At 48.9% G+C, this 21,314-nt stretch overlaps 1 pseudogene; it reads right to left on the reverse strand.

Annotated features, from left to right (window-relative positions):
- LOC138287281 (zinc finger protein 271-like) overlaps positions 1 to 21,314 on the reverse strand; it is a 523,545-nt pseudogene that overhangs the window by 11,759 nt on the left and 490,472 nt on the right.

Below are 21,314 nucleotides of genomic sequence, written 5' to 3' on the forward strand. Positions count from 1 at the left end.
TTCATTGTTGCTAAGTCCACCAGGGGCCTGTACACGGGGGGGATGTCTCCATCTCCTATTCATCCTCAGCGGTTGTACTCTAGGGGGCAAAACGATGAGCATCTGGCCAGTTTTCAACATTTCTTCAATGTACAATGCATTGAATGTTGTGACAGAAACAGTATGTTTATGTTTAGTCCCAGAATGTGCTTAAGTCGGCTGTGACGCAGTTAGGTGCCATGGCCTGCCCCCCCTCCCCCCCTGAAATGGCGGAAGCCTGTCCTGTGTGGAGGGACAGGTGGAAATGAGGTAATGGTGCTGAAGTTGTGCCCCATTGTGGGAGGTGGGCATATACCGCCGTGAAACTCCTCATTGGTTATCATTGGGCCCTAGGGGTTACAGTAGCCAATGGTGATGTACGCCGGCGGTGATGGTACACACCGCCCCGGAAGTGACCGCCATTTTCTATCTGTTCACTCACTTGCTACCTGACTTTCAACAGGAGAGGACCTACACTGCAAGTGCTGCTGTGACCTGTGTCTGGAAGCGACCATGGCTCAAGTCACTGGGGAAAGGGCCCCTGCCTTTACCGCTGCAGAGTTGGAGAAACTGGTCGATGGGGTCCTACCCCAGTACCGATTGCTTTATGGGCCTCCAGACCAACAGGTGAGTACACTGTGTGCACGATGCATGGGGCATGCATGCATGGTGTGCTGTGTGTGAAGGCCTCGTGTAAGAGGGGGGTGGTGGAGGGGTCCTGGGCAGTGTGCTGCATGTTTGGTGTACAATGTATGTGCATAAGGGGATGGGAGGGATATGGTGGGCTATGGGTGTAACAGGCCGGACGGTATGACTGATCTCTTTTTCTATTTTCATTTTTCTGGAGGTCAGTGCCCATTAGAAAAAGGGTATATGGCGTGGCATCGCCAAGGATGTGTGGGCCCTGGGAGACTATGGCAGGCTGAGCACCCACTGTCGAAAACGGTGGGAGGACCTGAGACGCTGGGCAAGGAAGACGGAAGAGGCCCAGCTGGGGATGCCCTCCCAATGAGGAAGGGGTGCCTGTCGAACCCTGACCCCCCTGATGTTCCGTATACTGGCGGTGGCCTATCCGGAGCTGGATGGGCACTTGAGGGCATCACAGCAGCCACAAGAGAGTGAGTACAGCTTCCAAATCCAATGGTGGGGTGGTCTCTGGGTGGGGGATGTGGGCCTGTGGGTGCCCCTAGGCCAACCCGGACATTGCAGGGTAGGCTCCATGATGGGAAGGGGCTGATGCACTCCACCCCCAAACATGGTAGTGAGCATCTTCTACTGGGCAGGGATCTGTGGCTCTCAGGTATGCTGCTATTAGCGACAGGTATTACTGTCCATGGCCTGGTGACTAGCATTGTGAGTGGTAGTGCATCGCCTAGTGCGTAGGGCTGTCCCCTGTGTGTTGTGTACGCCAACAGTGGTGTTGTTGCTGGCATTGACCAAGTGTATCCTCTGTATCTTCCCTCCCTCTTTTTGTTTTGTCACCCTGTCCTTATGTGCATTAGCATCATCTGGCACCAGTGGGACGGAGGGCGAGGGGAGCACCACATCGGAGACAGGAGGGGACAGTTCGGACAGTGATACCTCCTCCGATGGAAGCTCCCTGCTAGTGGCGGACACCTCTGTGGCCACCCCAACTACAGGTACAACTGCCACCCCCGTACCAGCACCACCCTCCCATCAGCCCCTCAGTGAGTTTCCTGTGCTCGCTCACCCAGGAGGGTGGGCATCTCCTTCACCACAGGCACCTCAGGCCCTGCCCCATCTAGCCCTGCTGCCCAGAGTGAGGAGGCTATTGACCTCCTGCTACCCATCTCTGTTGGGCAGTCAACCATAGTGAATGCCATCCAGGGGCTGGCAGGGCATTTGAAACATGCAAATGCATTCCTGGAGGGAATTCACTCTGGCGTGGCGGCCCAACAGAGGTCATTCCAGGCTCTGGCCTCCTCCCTGATGGCAGCCATTGTCCCTGTGTCTAGCCTCCCCCCTTCAACTTCCTCTACCCAGTCCCATTCCCCTGAACCCCAACCTATCCCAAGCACACATTCAGACCAGCATGCACCCAAGACAACACACAGGAGTGCCTCAGGCAAACACAAGCACCACACATCACCACACAGGAACTCATGCAAACATCATCCAGAAGCAGACATACCAACGTCCACTGCCTACACTGTGTCCCCCTCCTCCTCCTCGTCCACCTCCCTCCCAGTAGCATCTCCACTCACACTTGCATGCACTACATCCTCATCCACTATCACCATCACCAGCACACCTATCGGAACACACACCTCACTGGCAGTCACCACGCCCACATCCATGCACACGTCCCCTGTGTCCTCTCCAACTGTGTCTGTGCCCCCTCCTCCCAAAGTACACAAATGCAAGCACTCAGACACCCAACAGCCATCCACCTCACATCATCATCCAGCCCATGCACCTTCACCCAAAACAGCAGGCAGACACATCCTACAACCACTCCCTGTTCCTCCACCCCCAAACCTTCACCCTCTTCCCGCCCCAGTGTGCCTAAGAAGCTTTTCCTCTCCACCCTTGACCTCTTCCCTACCCCCGCCGTCCTTCACTTCGGGCCAGGGTGGGCAGAACCCAGGCCAGCATCTCAGCCACCCAGTCCACGGCCACTGTAGTTTTGGCAGCTACTGCAGGTGTGAGAGGCTCCAAGGAGACACCCATCAGCACTGGCAGTGTGACTGCACCAGCTGCCAAGGGCAAGGAGGCACCACCAGCTGCCAAGGGCAAGGAGGCACCACCAGCTGTCAAGGGCAAGGAGGCACCATCAGCTGCCAAGGGCAAGAAGGCACCACTAGCTGCCAAGTGAAAGGATGCACCACCAGCTGCCAAGGGCAAGGAGGCACCACCAACTGCCAAAGGCAAGGGCAAAGGACCTGCCTCTGTAGACAGGAGGGACAGGAGGTCTGGTGCTGTGACAGGATCTGAGCCCCCACCACCAACCATGGCACTTCAGCCGTTCAAGGCTGCAGGGGAAGGGCTTGTGTCTCCCCCCACCACTGGCAGCACCGCCACCAGCACCACTGGCAGCAGCCCCAGTGGGCAGCTGTCCGAGGCTGCAGGGGAAGGGCTGGAGCTGGCTGCAGGGGAAGCGCTGGAGCCTCCCCTCACCACTGGTAGCACCGCCACCAACACCACTGGCAGCAACAGCAGCCCCAGTGGACAGCCGTCCGACGCTGCAGGGGAAGGGCTGCAGCCTTCCCCCACCACTGACAGCACCGACACCAGCACCGGCCCTGCCACCACTGTGCAGCCGTTGCCGCCGGCGGATGGACTGTAGTCCTGCCTCCATGGAGTGTCATGCATCCTGCCCACAGCAAATCACGTGGGTCTGACACCCAGGTAGGAGACTGTGACCTTGCACACCCCATGTGCTACATCACAGGGCACAAGGCCCCCTCCAGAACCAGTGGAAGAAGGCATCCACTTACCCCTTACTTGCCAGGATGAAGCACACTGGGCACAAGGCCCCCTCCAGAACCAGTGGAAGAAGGCATCCACTCACCCCCTCCTTGCAAGGATGAAGCACACTGGGCACAAGGCCCCATCCAGAACCAGTGGAAGAAAGCATCCACTAACCGCATACTTTCCAGGATGAAGCACACTGGGTACAAGGCCCCCTCCAGAACCAGTGGAGAAGTCATCCACTTGAGAGACTGTGGCTTTGCACTCCCCAGGACCAAGCAGTGGGCAAACCATCCACTTGAGAGACTGTGGCCTTGCACTTCCCAGGACCAAGCAGTGGGCAAACCACCCACTTGAGAGACTGTGGCCTTGCACTCCCCAGGACATTGTAGAGGGCATGTTGTCCCCTCCTCCAGGAGGAGTGGTGTTGTACCATCTTTTGGATGAGGGGGCCCCCCATCCCCTTCCCCCTGAGGTGCCTGTGTATTTTCGACCTGATGCCTCAGAAGTGTTCTCTCCGTATTGAGGCAGGAGTCAAGTGGGGCTTTGGCCTATGTGACATGGCCTTGTGGCCCGCGGACATTATGGACTGGGCAGTGTCCCTTCATTTGTATATCTGTAAATACTGTTTTGATTTTTAATTAAGTATTTCTAGTATTTTATCTTATTACACTCACTTTCTTCAAATCTTTTTGTCCTTGCATTATTCCTGAGGGGTACGGGGTGAATATGTAATGTTACTGCATCTGTTTGTGTGTATGGTGTTGGGGGTGGGGGTGTTGCATGTTGCAGGTGTGTGTCATTCTCTTTTTCCTCCCCCCTCCCCTGTGTGCTAGGCGGCAGTACTCACTGTGGTCATCGTCGCCGGTGTTGGTATTCCTGGTGTAGGAGGAGGTAGACCAGAATGGGGAACACCTGCAGTTCGGGCTCCATGGTGTTGTGGTTCTTCCTTGAGTCTCCAGAGGTGAGTCCTTTGCCTTCTGTGTACTATTTCCTCTGTGCTTTCGATGTCGTTGGTACCACCCCGGAAAAGGTGGTGGATAGGCCAGTTGTAATATTGTGGGCGTTACATTGTCTTCCGCCTGGCTGTTGGTCGTTACCGTCGTGGTGCTTGTTGCTACCGCCGTTGCGGCCGGTGTGTTAAAATGGCTGTCTGTGTTGGCAGTTTCCGCCGTGGTCAAATTTTTTTTTTTTTACCACCAGCCTGTTGGCGGTATTACCGCTGCTTTATCGCCGGCCACCAGGGTTGTAATGATGGCCTAAATGTGACCTAATTTCTTGCGCTACAAGTAAAGCTCATTATTGATAGACACACTTTCGAAAGAAGGCAGTTCCATAAAGGCAACCAGTTTGACTGAAGAGTAAAGAACCTGATTCATGAATATTAGTTCTGTCAGGTAGGTGACTTAACCTGGAGCATTTAACAATTGAAGAGAGAAAGAAGCATTTAATGGAACTCTTATTGGTATGTATGCCTGTAGCAGTGTCCACAATGGGGTGCAACTAAGGTGTTAAAAGGAACGCACTGAACAATACATCCTCACGGTGTCCTGCTGGTGGGGCGTACCCGTTCCCTGCCAGAGGACCTTCTCCCCAGTCCAGGTAAGGTGATTGTCTGACAGGGCAGTGTGTGGTGTCTGCGTGTGTGCATTAATGTGTGTATGCGTGGTTGTATGCATGTCTGAATGTTAAAATGAGTGTGTCTCAGCATGTAAGCGTGTATGCTTGTGAGTATGCATGTTTGGATGAAGGAGGGTTGGGGGATGGGGCCCTGTAGCTGAAGAGGGGCGCTGTGGCTAAAGGGGGGTCTAGTGCTTTCTTGGGGTGGGTGGGGGAGCTGTCTACCGGTGACAGGGAAGAAATTCCCTGTCACCCGTAGCCTTTTCGCCATGGTTTTCGTGGGGGTGCTACTGCCGCCGAAACCATGGCGGAAAGCTGGCTCCTAATACCGCTGGCGGTCTTCTGTGGATTGCCTGGCAAGAGATGATCATCTCCGGCCCGGCGGTTCTGACTGCCAAGTCTGTATGAGTCGAGATGTGGCAGGTCAGCAGAGGCACTGCCAGCCTGTTGATGGTGGGACCGCCACGTTTACCCTGGCAGTCAAAATGAGGGCCTATGTGTTCTCATCCTCCTGGTCCTCTCAGCAGAGTTTGAGACAGTCTCCAACCCCATCCTCATCCAACGCCTACACGAGATGAGAATCCAAGGAGATGCACTCCGATGGGTCTGCTCCTTCCTTAGTGGAAGAACCAAGTCAGTTAGCCTGCCACGGTACACCTCAAATACCCTCGACCTCATCAACACAGTTCTGCAAGGATCCTCCCTGAGCCTGACCCTCTTCAATGCATACATGCTCCCTCTAGCCAAAATCATATGCTCTTAGACTTGACAGCCTTAGGGTGGAAATCCCACAACTTTTTGCCTCCCTCCCTTCACTTTTCTGACACTGTTTTTGCTGATTTTAGGACTCTGCACACTTTACCACTGCTAACCAGTGCTAAAGTGCATATGCTCTCTTCCTTAAACATGTTAACATTGGTTCATTCCCAAAGGGCATATATGATTTACTCGTAAGTCCCTAGTAAAGTGCACTACATGTGCCAAGGAACTGTAAATTAAATGCTACTAGTGGGCCGGCAGCACTGATTGTGCCACCCACATAAGTAGCCCCTTAACCATGTCTCAGGCCTGCCATTGCAAGGCCTGTGTGTGCAGTTTCACTGCCACTTCGACTTGGCATTTACAAGTACTTGCCAAGTCATAAACTCCCCTTTTTCTACCTATAAGTCACCCCTAAGGTAGGCCCTAGGTAATCTATAGGGCAGGGTGCTATGTAGATGAAAGGCAGGACATAAACGTGTGTGTTATTTGTCCTGCTAGTGGAAAACTCCTAAATTCGTTTTACACTACTGTGAGGCCTTCTCCTTTCATAGGAAAGCATTAGGACTACCCTCATATACTGTTTGAGTGGTACATTGTGATCAGAAAGGGGTAACTAGATCATATTAGTATGGCCAGAATGGTGAGGTTGGATTTTATATTACTATTTTAGAAATGCCACTTTTAGAAACTGAGCATTTTTCTGCACTTAAAAACCATCTGTGCCTTGCATCCTGTCTTTAATCAACCTCTGGGCTGGGCTGGTTGACAGCTTCCTTGTGCATTTCACCCAGACAACCACAAACACATAACACTCAGTCACATCTTCACTCATCTGCATAATGAATGGGTCTTCCTGGACTGGAAGGGTGAAGGGCCTGACACTTACATATCAAAGGCTAGTGGCCTGCCCTCACACAATGGATTGCCAAACCCCGTACCAGGACCCTGGTAGACAGACCGCTACTGAAAGGGGAATTTGTGCACTTCAAAACCGCTCTTTGAAGGCTCCCCCACTTCAAAGGCATTTTTGGGTATATAAACTGGGTCCCTGACTCCACCAACTCAGACACTCCTTGACCTGAACCTGCAACCTGGCAAGAGGAACTGCCTGGCAGCCCAACTGACTTATCTGGACAGCTTAGCTGAGAAGGTCTGTCGCCCTGATGTTGCCCTGCTGCCCTCGGACATTGCTGAGAAGTGCTCTCCAAGGGCTTGGATTGAGCTTGCCTCCTGTTTTCTGAAGTCTCAAGTTCAAAAAGACTTCATCTCTTCAGGAAACTCCTTGTGCACCGAAAATCGACACATAGCTTGCTGGAAACGACACACAGCCTGCCTTGCGACCGAGAAATCTCTGCACAGGCAAACCGGAACAACGCAGCCCGACTTCCCAAGTGGAAATTCGACACAACACCTGCCTTGCGACAGAAAATTCGACACATCACTCTACTGAACCGACTTCTTCCAGTGTGCCCAGGTTTTTCCAGCATCGTCCTTGGGCGTCAAAAAGTTGCCCGCATCATGGTAAGGAACCAAGACTGAGCGTCGAAAAATGACGTAAGCCCCTTGTAGCATGAAAAGAAATGTTGTGTCAGAAAATTCGCCGCACACCATATTTTTCCATGCATCTCCTCCTCTGCGGTCCTCATGCGTGTTATTTTTTACGCAAACCAGGTACTTTGTGTACTCAAGAGACAACTGTTGGTTTCTAAGATTTAAGACTCTTTTTAATCTTGCAAAATTGATATTTCAACTTGTGCTTATTGAATCTTTATCGTTTTGACCGTATTTTATTCAGATAAATATAATCTATTTTTCTAATCCTGAGTGGTGAATTTTTGTGATGTTTTCACTGTGTTACTATAAGATTTATTGCACAAATACTTTTTACATTGCCTTCTAAGTTAAGCCTGACTGCTTAGTGCCAAGCTACCAGAGGGTGGGCACATGATAATTTGGATTGTGTGTGACTTACCCTGACTAGGATTGTGGTCCCTACTTTGACAAAGGTGTATAACTCTGCCAACTAAAGACCCCATTTCTAACATCGGCTCTCACAAAAGCATCCTCTCCTATACTGACGACTTGTAGCTCATTCTGTCTCTCATGGTCAAGATGCCCAGTACCTTTGGTAGAGTTGTTGTTGAAAAGTAGATAATCTCTCCTTCCTGAAGATACCAATGCACAGTGGATCTCTCCATAGGAGAGAGATACCCAAGTAGGGATCCATCGACTAGGTTCCAGGGACATTGGAGAGGAGCCCCTTGGGAAAGGGAGTGTGCTCACCTACCAACCCTAAAATATCTTGGTCTTTCTTTCCCCCCTGGTGAGCAGATGAGGTTATTACCCCCAATCTGCCACCTTGGTGGGGAGGGGAGCGGCGGATGAGGTTATTACACCCAAACTGCCACCTGGGGGGGGGTGGGGGATCAGAGGGGGTGGCAGAAAGCCCACTAGAGACACCAGGGAAAAAAGAACATATAGGGGTGAGGACTGCCTACCATGAGAATGTCCATACCCTCACCCCACAAACTACAGCATGAGTCTTTCTGCCCCACCTGGGGTGGCGATGGGGGTGATTACCATCAATTTGCCTGCCTGTGAGGCCAAAAAGCCCACTATATACCAAGAAATGTTTGTAATTTATGTTTTTATAGGGGCGGGCGGTATTTTTGTGGAGGAGCTGCTACGTTGGGCAAAAGCCTGCCCTCTCCTCTATCCCACTGTCCAATTGACTTTCTGCTCTCCAATGGCAGGTGAATAGGGGTATTCATCCCTAATCTGCTCCCCCAGGAACATAAAGTCCACTAAACACCAGGTATTTCAAAACTGAGCCAAAACAAACAAAAGGAAGTACTGCCTACCTGGCATGGAGCCATGACCCGCCACAGAAGGGGTAATAGTGCCTTTCTGCCTATAGGGCCAGGTAGGAAGTTTGTAGCAACTGGGAAGGTTGACCCAAATATGTCTCCCAGGGAGGTAGAAAGTCCACCTGACCCCAGGAATTTCGACATTCATGCAAAAGAAAGTGATGCAGATGCACCCTGGCTTTAGCCACACTCCCACTCCAAATTACGGAAACGAGTCTTCTCCCTCCCCACCCCCCACCCCCCCCCCCCACTCCTCCTGGGACAGACAGGTTTGCTGCCCAATTTGTCTCTGGGGCAGAAAGCTCACTGTATGGCATAAATATATTTTAAACAAAATAATGGAGTGGGTCCGGTTCATCCTAACATCAAGCCCATCCTCACCCCTAAAGGCTCAATAGTATTTCTTCTCCACAGGGGACATTGGATTCTTTTGGATGCTGTCTTCACATATGGGCCAGGAGCATGTGGCTAACTCCCAAAGTTGTCCACTTGTAATGGTGAATTGCTGCACTTTCTAGGCTTGGGTAGGCTGCCACCTGGAAAAGCCTACCAGACAAAACAGCTCTGAAAACTAGACACCGGGGAGAGTACAGGACGATGTGCTTCACGTGGATCCCACAACACTGTCTTACCCACAATGCCCTGCAAAACTAAACATTGACTAAAGACAGACATTTTCCTCACATTTCTGTGAGGAAAACAGCTGTAATCTGCAGGGAGTCACAAATTTCCTACCACCCAGAGATCCCATATTTCCACTGATAAGAACAGTACCCTATCTGTGTGGGTGGGCCAAGAGACCATAACACAAAATGCCCTAAAGTGCTACGTTGATAGTTAAGTAATAGGGGTATTAGCTGTGGTATTTGGGGCTGTGCTGTGGTGCCATCCATGCAAACTAACAAACCTAAGACATTCTTGAAAACTACACAACCAGGGGATTCCCGGGTGGGGTGCCTTGCATGGATCCCATGAGGTTTTCTTACCCTCAATGACTGCAAACCTCAAACGTTCCCTGACATCATGCACTTTCCTTACATTTCTGTGATTGAAACTTTTGGAATCCACAAAATTCCTAGGATCCAGCCTTACCCCACTTGTGCTGATAAAAAGCAGTGTGCCTCCTGCGTGGCTGAGCCTAGTGCCTGCGACAAGAACGGATCAAATAACGGTCAATTGGACCCCATGTGAGTGGGCTCCCATTGACCAAGTTACCCCACCCTAGGTATCTAGTTTAAAAAAATGTGCAAGTGTGTTTGGTTTCCCTAGTTACTGGCTGAGCATTTGCAGCCTGATGAAAGCCACATACGTCACCCCATCCTGGATTTACCTAGGTGTCTAGTTTTCAGAAATGCGCCGGCTGAGCCAGGGCCCAAAATCCACACCAACCCACTCTGCAACAAAAAGGTCTATTTTGAGTGAAAAAATGCGATGTTCACATTTTGTGCCTTTTTCTATCGTAGGCACTATGCCGACGCACACAAGTGAGGTACCATTTTTATCAGATGACATGTGGGAGAATAGAATAGTAGAACACTTATTATTACCAATTGGATTTCACTACATTTGTGCCTTCCAAAACTAAGCCAGTGAGTAAGAAAGAAGACATTTTGAAAATTACCTTCTAAATCATATGCTAGTATGGGTACGCTAAAGTTCAGAGTTGTATAAATAACACTTTTGTAAATTGGCCATTGTGTCAAAAATGTACAGATTAAAATGTTTTCACAAATGGCTGTTGTTTCCTACTCATTTTCAATATTTCTTTATTTCAACAGTTAGCATCTTTGGGGAAACTTTAAGGGTTTACAGATAACACCCCTTTCTGAATTCTGAGTTTTGTCTACTTTTCAGAAATCTATGGACTTCCTGGATCACCCATGGGTTTCACAATGGTTTTCACCACACAGTGGAAGTATGTTCAGGGCACAAAAAGAGGAACAATGGGCTACCTCTTTAATTCAGCTATGCAAGTCCCTGAAAGTTGTGAAGATGGTGACTTTAACGCAGCAAATGTTCGATGATGTCGTTTTTAGGGGGAAAAACAGACACTTTTATCCAGAGCACTTTTTTCCTATTTTCTTTCCCACAAAACTCAAAATTTAGCTTTATTGTGCCCATTATCACAAGCTCCTCCAAGGTGATCCACAAACCCTGGGTACCTTTACAATACCCAGGATGTTAGAAATAAGAGGAAGCAAATTTGCCATGGGTACCTTATGTGCAAACAAGTTATGGAGACCTAAGCACAAACTACCGCAAATAGCTGAAAAGGGGCTCAGCACATAGGTGGGGCGGGGAAGGTCCAGAAGTTAAGGGGTTAATATGAGTAGTCAACAAAATTTCAGCTAGATTTTTTTACACGAGTGGACCATTAAGGGAATTTTACTAATCCAAATCTGTGGTTTCTGCATTTTGGATCTCAAATTAGTTGAAATAGTTCATTAAACATGGGATCTCCTGTTACTATAGGAGTCAATTACAGGGCAGCAGTTACACAACATTGTAAAGACAGGGGTGTCACTGATAACGGGGATGCAATAACATTTGTTCTACCTGCACGTGCTGCATATGCCTTTGAAATGTTTTCCTAATGCTTGGACCTTGATCCATAAATACCACTACTGGGCTTTCCACACGTACAAGTATGCAGCCGTTCCTGCACAGCACCAAGCATATCATGACCTTGAGGGCCCACTGACCTATGAAGATCAGCAAAATGTGTTTGTTGCTCACTTACCACACACACCTTGGAATGTCGGACTGGGTTCTCTAATTCAGGGGCCTCCTGAACCCATACTGGCTGGGTACACACGGCATCCTACATAGGTGACTCAGACAGTGTGTACAGCAGAAGAAAGAAGGCACAGCAGTTCGAGCAGGACGTGCAACATAAACAGAAGGTTCCATACAGGCAAACAATCCATTGACTTTATAAGCGCTGTTATGGGCAAAGCGACAAAATTGCCTTTTGGATTGCTTGCAACACTAACGAGACAAGCAGCATTTTGACTACGTGCCATCATCAGAAGAGTGCACCACCTGGGGAAGTAGCTACTCTACTACATATGGCAGACCCTCACTGGTACTACTGGTGTACTAAGGCGAGTACCAATGAGTACAAGGCTGCATCAGCTGTAGATCTAGGAATGAAATGAATGAGCAAACAGTTTCCTCCATCATTCAGAGCAGAGAAGCAGCAGCCTTGGCCATGCGCTAAAGGCTCTCAGCAGTCCCCGTTCAAAAGCGTGTTTGGAAGTGTATGCATCTCTGGGCTGTGACACCTTGAGGTCATGAGCCATCAAACCACATCTCAAAACAAACAGGCCTTGGCAAAGCCAATATGTCACTCCTATGGATGAGCTATTGGCTTTGGCAATCGGGTGGGGGTGGTGAATGAGAGGGCGGGTGGGGGTGGTGAACGGGAGGAAGTTGGGGTTATGGTGAACGAGAAGCGGGAGGGGGAAGTGAACTGGATGGTGGATGGGTGGCGGTAAATGGGAACGCAGGCAGGTGGTGGTGAACAGGTGGGCAGGTGGGGTGGTGAACGTGAGGACGGGTTGTTGGGGAATGGGAGGATATGTGGGTGTATATAATGGGCTGGCAAAAAAGCATTCACCAAAAAAAGGTACAGATACTTCAGAAGGATCAGATTCTGGGCAGATCTAGTGTTCATCAAGTGAGAGAAAGAGAAAAAAACATTTAATGAACAGTCGGCCTGGGTTGCACAGAAAGGAAAATGCATTGGCAGTTGTGGAATGGGGAAGAATAGTGACTGATCATCCAAACTAAAACAAGTTTTCTGACGATGGGTAAGAATTTGTATATAAATAATTTCACTGTTACAATCAGCATATGTCCTGCATAGATCAACGTCCATTAACCTGCGGACTGTTTTTGCCATCTTACACAGAGTTTTGCCTACCAGACCTGTACCTACCACAAAAGGCCTTTGACTCCCTGGAGAGGCCGTTCTGTGAGGCTGCACTCCATAAGGTTGGTGTGCCCCATGGCTTCACATCCCTAATTATGTTATTATACTCTTCCCCAACTGCTTGTCTCCGGGGTAATGGCACCTTAACACAGCCATTCCCCAGCTCTAGAGGGACGAGACAGGGATAACCTCTCTCCCCCCTGCTCTTTATACTTGCGATGGACCCACTCGTCCGACATCTACAGGACAAACATCTCCAGGTGGACTACAGTACAAAACAAGCCCCTTGTTTATTTCTCTCTATGCGGACGACATTCTCCTGTTCCTTCGCCACCCTGCACTCAACCTCGACCCAGTGCTCCGAGAGATATCAAGATTTGGAACGTACTCGCGCCTCAGGATAAACTGGGGCAAGTCCGAACTGTTCCCCCTCACAGCGGCCACATCCCCTGTTACATGCGAATACTCACTCTCTTGGTATGACGACCAGGTCAAGACCCTGGGAGTTCATGTTCATAGGGACTGCGAGCAGGTATGTCTTCGTTTCCGTCCAGCACTGGATAAGTTGAATGTCCAGACTGACCGATGGATCTGCCTCCCCTGTCCATGGTGGGCTGCATTGCCCTGATCAAAATGGTAGTGCTCCTGCGTTTGCTAGTAAACATCCCCGTTCCCCTCACAAGTTTCTTCTTTGCAACTTTACGGACATCCTTGACATGACTGGTCTGGGCGGGCGGAGAGATGGGACATTTTGGTGCTCCCATAGAAGAGTGGGGGCTTTGGTGTTTGGTGTCATTTCCAACGATATTATTTAATAGCTCAATGCCACTACGCTTACTATTGGTATCACCCTGACTCACGACTGCCCTACACAATTCTGGAAAGGGACCTAGTGTATCCCACTGATCTAAAAACTCTGCTCCCGATCGGTACGCCACTGGACCCCACTGACATTCAACCTTTAGCCATGACATATTGCGCATGGCACAGGCTGGTGCACCTCTTGGAGGGAACAATGCTCTACTCTCCTGTTCTCTCCTTAAAGGACGATTGGTGCACTCTACCCTTGACACACACACACTTTGGTCAATGGGGGGATCTCTTCCCAAGGGTCACATTTTCTTGCGACCGGGTGACACTCGGTTTCATAGCACGACCATGATGGACCACTTCATCCTCAGTCATCTACAGAGTACGTTGCGTGCATGGATTGCCTCCTATCCGCTTGCGCTGTCTGACTTCACCCCCCTCACTCTTCTGATCACTGCTGACTCGAGCCACAATCTGGTCTCAAAACTGTATCGCACTTGTCTAGCTCTGCTCCCGGTCTGAGACCGGGGGGAGGGGCTTAAGGGTGTGTGGTGCGCTTTCTGGGAAGTGGAGCTGGGACGTTCGTTAACAGACAGGGTTTGGTACACCTGATGCTCTGTGACCCGCAGTGTATCCCCAAACCATAGACATAAACTGCTCCATTACAGATTCCTTAGTACAATCTACATGGACCCGCTTCACTGGCAAAATTCAATTCCATGTGGTCCTCCACCTGTCCGAAATGTAATGCTGAGAATGCAGATTTGGTCCACATGACATGGACCTATCCCTACATCTTGGCATATTGGAACAAAGTATTTATCATGTTATCCTCAATGCTGGACACTCGGGTCCCGCAGGACCCCCCTGCTGGCCCTACTAGGGTACATGGAACCCATACCTCAGCCCCAGTGGTAATATGCAGCCAAGGTGCTAATGCTGGCCAAAAGCGAGATAGCTGTCTATTGGGGCTTCAAGTCCCCTCCTCAAAATCAAGCATGACCCAAAAGCCTTATATATTGTGCAATGACCAGAGGAGTGTATGCCCTCCACAACCACCTATTTCCCACTCTAGGGAGATATCTTGCAGCCCCTGCGTGCTTACCTCAGATCACTACAGGATGCAGAGTCACCGGAAGGGTCATCCACCCCGTGCCTAACACCTTGACATGAACTGGGTTTGTTTCTCAATTGCTGTAACGTTGCTTCTCAATTTATGGTTATTGTCACTTGATACAGTGGCGTACATCCTTCTAATTTGTGAAGTCTGACTTGATGTCCTTGTTGTATTGTGAATTCACTATTCCAGACACGATGACGTGCATTGTTTATTTTTGCTTGAAATTCAATGAAAAGAATGACAAAAAAATAGTAGGTTAGATTGCAGTGAAGTGGTGTAGATTGAAGTGGAGTGGGGTAGATTGGAGTGGAGTTGGGATGTAGGAGGCTGGACTGGCTTGTAGTGAGTACCAAGGGGTACTTGCACCTTGCACCAGGCCCAGTTATCCCTTATTAGTGTATAGGGTGTCTAGCAGCTTAGGCTGATAGATAATGGTAGCTTAGCAGAGCAGCTTAGGCTGAACTAGGAGACGTGTGAAGCTACTACAGTACCACAAGTGTCACTTGCACAATATCATAAGAAAACACAATACACAGTTATACTAAAAATAAAGGTACTTTATTTTTATGACAATATGCCAAAGTATCTCAGAGTGTACCCTCAGAGTGAGGATAGCAAATATACACAAGTTATATGTACACAATACCAAAAATATGCAGTATAGTCTTAGAAAACAGTGCAAACAATGTATAGTTACAATAGGATGCAATGGGGACACCTAGGGATAGGGGCAACACAAACCATATACTCCAAAAGTGGAATGTGAACCACGAATGGACCCCAAACCTATGTGACCTTGTAGAGGGTCGCTGGGACTATTAGAAAATAGTGAGAGTTAGAAAAATAGCCCTCCCCAAGACCCTGAAAAGTGAGTGCAAAGTGCACTGAAGTTCCCCAAAAGACAAAGAAGTCGTGATAGAGGAATAATGCAGGAAAGACACAAACCAACAATGCAACAACTGTGGATTTCCAATCTAGGGTACCTGTGGAACAAGGGGACCAAGTCCAAAAGTCACAAGCAAGTCGGAGATGGGCAAATGCCCAGGAAATGCCAGCTGTGGGTGCAAAGAAGCTTCTACTGGACAGAAGAAGCTGAGGTTTCTGCAGGAACGAAAAGGGCTAGAGACTTCCCCTTTGGTGGACGGATCCTTCTCGCCGTGGAGAGTTGTGCAGAGGTGTTTTCCCGCCGGAAGAACGCCAACAAGCCTTGCTAGCTGCAAATCGTGCAGTTAGCGTTTTTGGATGCTGCTGTAGCCCGGGAGGGACCAGGAGGTCGCAAATTGGATCAGGAGAGAGAGGGGACGTCGAGCAAGACAAGGAGCCCTCTTAGCAGCAGGTAGCACCCAGAGAAGTGCCAGAAACTGGCACTACGAGGATGTGTGAAACGGTGCTCGCCGAAGTTGCAAAAAGGACTCCCACGTCGCCGGAGACTAACTTAGAAAGTCGTGCAATGCAGGTTAGAGTGCCGTGGACCCAGGCTTGGCTGTGCACAAAGGATTTCCGCCGGAAGTGCACAGGAGCCGGAGTAGTTGCAAAAGACGCGGTTTCCAACAATGCAGTCTGGCGTGGGGAGGCAAGGACTTACCTCCACCAAACTTGGACTGAAGAGCCACTGGACTGTGGGAGCCACTTGGACAGAGTTTCTGGATTCAAGGGACCTCGCTCGTCGTGCTGAGAGGAGACCCAAGGGACCGGTAATGCAGCTTTTTGGTGCCTGCGGTAGCAGGGGGAAGATTCCGTCGACCCACGGGAGATTTCTTCGGAGCTTCTAGTGCAGAGAGGAGGCAGACTACCCCCACAGCATGCACCACCAGGAAAACAGTCGAGAAGGCGGCAGGATCAGCGTTACAGAGTTGCAGTAGTCGTCTTTGCTACTATGTTGCAGTTTTGCAGGCTTCCAGCACGGTCAGCAGTCGATTCCTTGGCAGAAGGTGAAGAGAGAGATGCAGAGGAACTCTGATGAGCTCTTGCATTCGTTATCTAAAGTTTCCCCAGAGACAGAGACCCTAAATAGCCAGAAAAGAGGGTTTGGCTAATTAGGAGAGAGGATAGGCTACTAACACCTGAAGGAGCCTATCAGAAGGAGTCTCTGACGTCACCTGGTGGCACTGGCCACTCAGAGCAGTCCAGTGTGCTGGCAGCACCTCTGTTTCCAAGATGGCAGAGGTCTGGAGCACACTGGAGGAGCTCTGGACACCTCCCAGGGGAGGTGCAGGTCAGGGGAGTGGTCACTCCCCTTTCCTTTGTCCAGTTTCGCGCCAGAGCAGGGCTAAGGGGTCCCCTGAACCGGTGTAGACTGGCTTATGCAGAATTGGGCACATCTGTGCCCATGAAAGCATTTCCAGAGGCTGGGGGAGGCTACTCCTCCCCTGCCTTCACACCATTTTCCAAAGGGAGAGGGTGTAACACCCTCTCTCAGAGGAAGTCCTTTGTTCTGCCATCCTGGGACAAGCCTGGCTTGACCCCAGCGGGGCAGAAACCTGTCTGAGGGGTTGGCAGCAGCAGCAGCTGCAGTGAAACCCCAGGAAAGGCAGTTTGGCAGTACCAGGGTCTGTGCTACAGACCACTGGGATCATGGGATTGTGCCAACTATGCCAGGATGGCATAGAGGGGGCAATTCCATGATCATAGACATGTTACATGGCCATATTCGGAGTTACCATTGTGAAGCTACATATAGGTAGTGACCTATATGTAGTGCACGCGTGTAATGGTGTCCCCGCACTCACAAAGTCCGGGGAATTGGCCCTGAACAATGTGGGGGCACCTTGACTAGTGCCAGGGTGCCCTCACACTAAGTAACTTTGCACCTAACCTTTACCAGGTAAAGGTTAGACATATAGGTGACTTATAAGTTACTTAAGTGCAGTGTAAAATGGCTGTGAAATAACGTGGACGTTATTTCACTCATGCTGCAGTGGCAGGCCTGTGTAAGAATTGTCAGAGCTCCCTATGGGTGGCAAAAGAAATGCTGCAGCCCATAGGGATCTCCTGGAACCCCAATACCCTGGGTACCTCAGTACCATATACTAGGGAATTATAAGGGTGTTCTAGTAAGCCAATGTAAATTGGTAAAATTGGTCACTAGCCTGTTAGTGACAATTTGTACAGAGAGAGCATAACCACTGAGGTTCTGGTTAGCAGAGCCTCAGTGAGACAGTTAGGCACCACACAGGGAACACACACATATAGGCCACAAACCTATGAGCACTGGGGTCCTGACTAGTAGGGTCCCAGTGACACATAACAAACATACTGAAAACATAGGGTTTTCACTATGAGCACTGGGCCCTGGCTAGCAGGATCCCAGTGAGACAGTGAAAACACCCTGACATACACTCACAAACAGGCCAAAAGTGGGGATAACAAGGCTAGAAAGAGGCTACTTTTTCACACAACCCCCCCCCAAACGAAGGACAATAAGGCTAACCTTGGCCAGTTGAGACTTTATTGTCTAAGTGGTGATAAGTAGAGAGTAGCTCTGCAATAGACTGGTTACTCCCTTTATCATCCACTATATGGTTACTTCCCTGTGGGGATGTAAACCACCCTGTTTGAAGTTTTTGTAGCTAGGCAACAATGTGAAGATGTATTTTCAGAGTTTCTATCAGTAAGTTTTAGTTTAGAGCAGTGGGAATTGTCCACTGAACCTATTTGTAGTGATGGAAATGCCAGACAGGGATGCTGTCTCAGAAAAGCCATAGCTGGGCAAAAACTTTGTCCATATGGCTGGAAGAGAGAACAGGGATGCTGTTTCTCTTGAGTTGGAGCAGGGCAGGGATGCTGTCCTATGAGCTCCACACTAGGGCAGGGATGCTGTCCTAAGTGTTGTGAGGCAGTGCAGGGTTTCTGCACTAAAGTTTCTCTGGGAGGGTTGGAGGGATGCTCCATGTTAACTAAAATGGTGCTCTTTTTCTCACCAATGTTAGTTATCCCACAGAGAGGTACTTCTACCTCAGGGAGTCCAGCTTTGCCAGCTGATGATTCCCTTGGAACAGGTGTCACCCCAGGAGAGGTTTCTCCCACCACAGGAATGGTATCCTGAATGGTAGGGTGGTTAGGGGATACTGTGATACCCTTTGTACCTGTTGATGGAGAGGGATCCTGAGTTTTCAGGCCTTCTCTCCTTTGCTTTTTCATTTCGGTAGAAATTAGAGGGAACAATTCCTCAGGGATGCCCAGCATGGCTGCATGGGCATAAAACTCTACATCAGCCCAACCTGAGGCCTCTAGGTCATTACCTAAGAGACAATCTACAGGTAAGCTAGGTGATACCACCACCTGCTTAGGGCCAGTAACTCCACCCCAACTAAATTGAATTATAGTTAAGGGAAGAAACTTAGTGGGGTTATGGACATCAATAATCTTATACTGTTGTCCAATGATGTGTTGATCAGGGTGCACTAGGTTTTCAGTCACCAAAGTGATACTGGCACCTGTGTCCCTGTAGGCCAAGGCCTCAACACCATTTATTGAAACTGTCTGCCTGTACTTATCCATTGTAAGGGGACAAGCAGCCAGTGTGGCAAGGCCAATGCCACTAGGTGTGACAGAAACTGCCTTGGGAGTGACTACCCCAGTTTCTACTATGGACCCATAAGTGAACCCAACTACACCCTTAACTTGACTGTTGCCAGCAGTCCCACCACTAGTACCACTACTTCTAGGGGCACTAGAGCTTGATGTATTAGTGGTGGTAGGCTCAGGGGGTTTACCTGGACAGGACTTATCCCCTGGCCTATGGCCTCTGTTTTTACACACAAAGCACCAAGGCTTTTTAAATTGTGTAGGTTGAGAAGAAGAGGAAGAATTTGTTATATCCCCACCCCCTGAAGAGTGTTTAAGATTAGAAGTGGGATCTTTGGTTTTACCCTTATCCCCATGCTTATCTTGAGATTTTTCACCATCTTTCTTCTTATTGTTCTCTTTGTCACCCCCTGTATGAACTTTTCTGTTCACCCTTGTTCTGACCCATTTGTCTGCCTTCTTTCCCAATTCTTGGGGAGAGGTCAGATCAGAGTCCACCAAGTACTGGTGCAACAAATCAGACACACAATTATTAAGAATATGCTCTCTCAGGATCAAGTTATACAGGCTGTCATAATCAGTAACTTTACTGCCATGTAACCACCCCTCCAAGGCCTTCACTGAATGGGCAATGAAATCAACCCAGTCTTGTGAAGACTCCTTTTTGGTCTCTCTGAACTTTATCCTGTATTGTTCAGTGGTTAAGCCATAACCATCCAGGAGTGCATTCTTAAGAACTGTAAAATTATTGGCATCACTTTCTTTCACAGTAAGGAGCCTATCCCTACCTTTTCCACTAAATGATAGCCATAGGATAGCAGCCCACTGCCTTTGAGGGACATCCTGTACAACACAGGCTCTCTCAAGTGCAGCAAACCACTTGTTAATGTCATCCCCCTCCTTATAAGGGGGAACTATCTTGTGCAGATTCCTTGAATCATGCTCTCTTGCAGGATGACTATGGGGAATACTGCTGCTGCCACCATGGGTTTCTAAACCCAATTTCTGTCTCTCCTTCTCTACTTCTAAGGTCTGTCTATCCAAATCCAGCTGTTGCTTTTTGAGCTTCAGTCTGGTTTGTTCCACTCTCAATCTATTGAGCTCCCTTTCTAACAATCTGTCTTCAGGGTGGGTGGGAGGGACATTCCTAGACACAGAAGTATGGTGAGAATGGACAGAAGGAGACCTGTCCCTTACAGAAGGCACCCTAACAGCTTGGCTAACAGTATAATGTGAGAGCACACCATCTGTATGGTGTGATTCAACATCTGTACCAACTATGCTAGACTGTCTAGTAATGGGCAGGCTGAGAAGTTTCTTTCCCGAATCTTTTCCTGGGGGAGTCCCTGGATCAGATTGGGAACCATTAGCTACTTTTTCAACAGATGGGGCACTTTTAGCCTTATCTTGTTCTCTAAGCATGTTAAGTAACAGTTCCAAGGAAGGATTCTTCCCTACACTCAAACCTCTCTCTATGCAGAGACTCCTTGCTCCTTTCCAGCTAAAGTGATCATATGCAATCTTGGACAGATCAACATTTTGGCCTGTGCCAGACATTTTTTAGAGAGAGTTAAAGTGATAGAAAAAGAGAAAAACGTTTTCAGAACTTTTAGAAAGACAGAAAAAAAACTTTTTAAACTTTTTAGAACTTTTTAGAAAGTTTAGAAGTACTTTTCAGCACTTAGAAAAGAGTGAAAAGAGGAAATGCAAAACTTTTTAGTTATGTGTACACACACTGAACTTGTTTTGTATATTTTTCTCTTATGAAAAGTACAATGACAAGAGTGGTAAGTAGTCTCAAAGCACTTATCCCACCGCTGCACAACCAATGTAGGAGGCTGGACTGGCTTGTAGTGAGTACCAAGGGGTACTTGCACCTTGCACCAGGCCCAGTTATCCCTTATTAGTGTAAAGGGTGTCTAGCAGCTTAGGCTGATAGATAATGGTAGCTTAGCAGAGCAGCTTAGGCTGAACTAGGAGACGTGTGAAGCTACTACAGTACCACAAGTGTCACTTGCACATTATCATAAGAAAACACAATACACAGTTATACTAAAAATAAAGGTACTTTATTTTTATGACAATATGCCAAAGTATCTCAGAGTGTACCCTCAGAGTGAGGATAGCAAATATACACAAGTTATATGTACACAATACCAAAAATATGCAGTATAGTCTTAGAAAACAGGGCAAACAATGTATAGTTACAATAGGATGCAATGGG

This window comes from Pleurodeles waltl, chromosome 4_1 (genome assembly GCF_031143425.1).
Source record: "Pleurodeles waltl isolate 20211129_DDA chromosome 4_1, aPleWal1.hap1.20221129, whole genome shotgun sequence".
NCBI lineage: Eukaryota > Metazoa > Chordata > Amphibia > Caudata > Salamandridae > Pleurodeles > Pleurodeles waltl.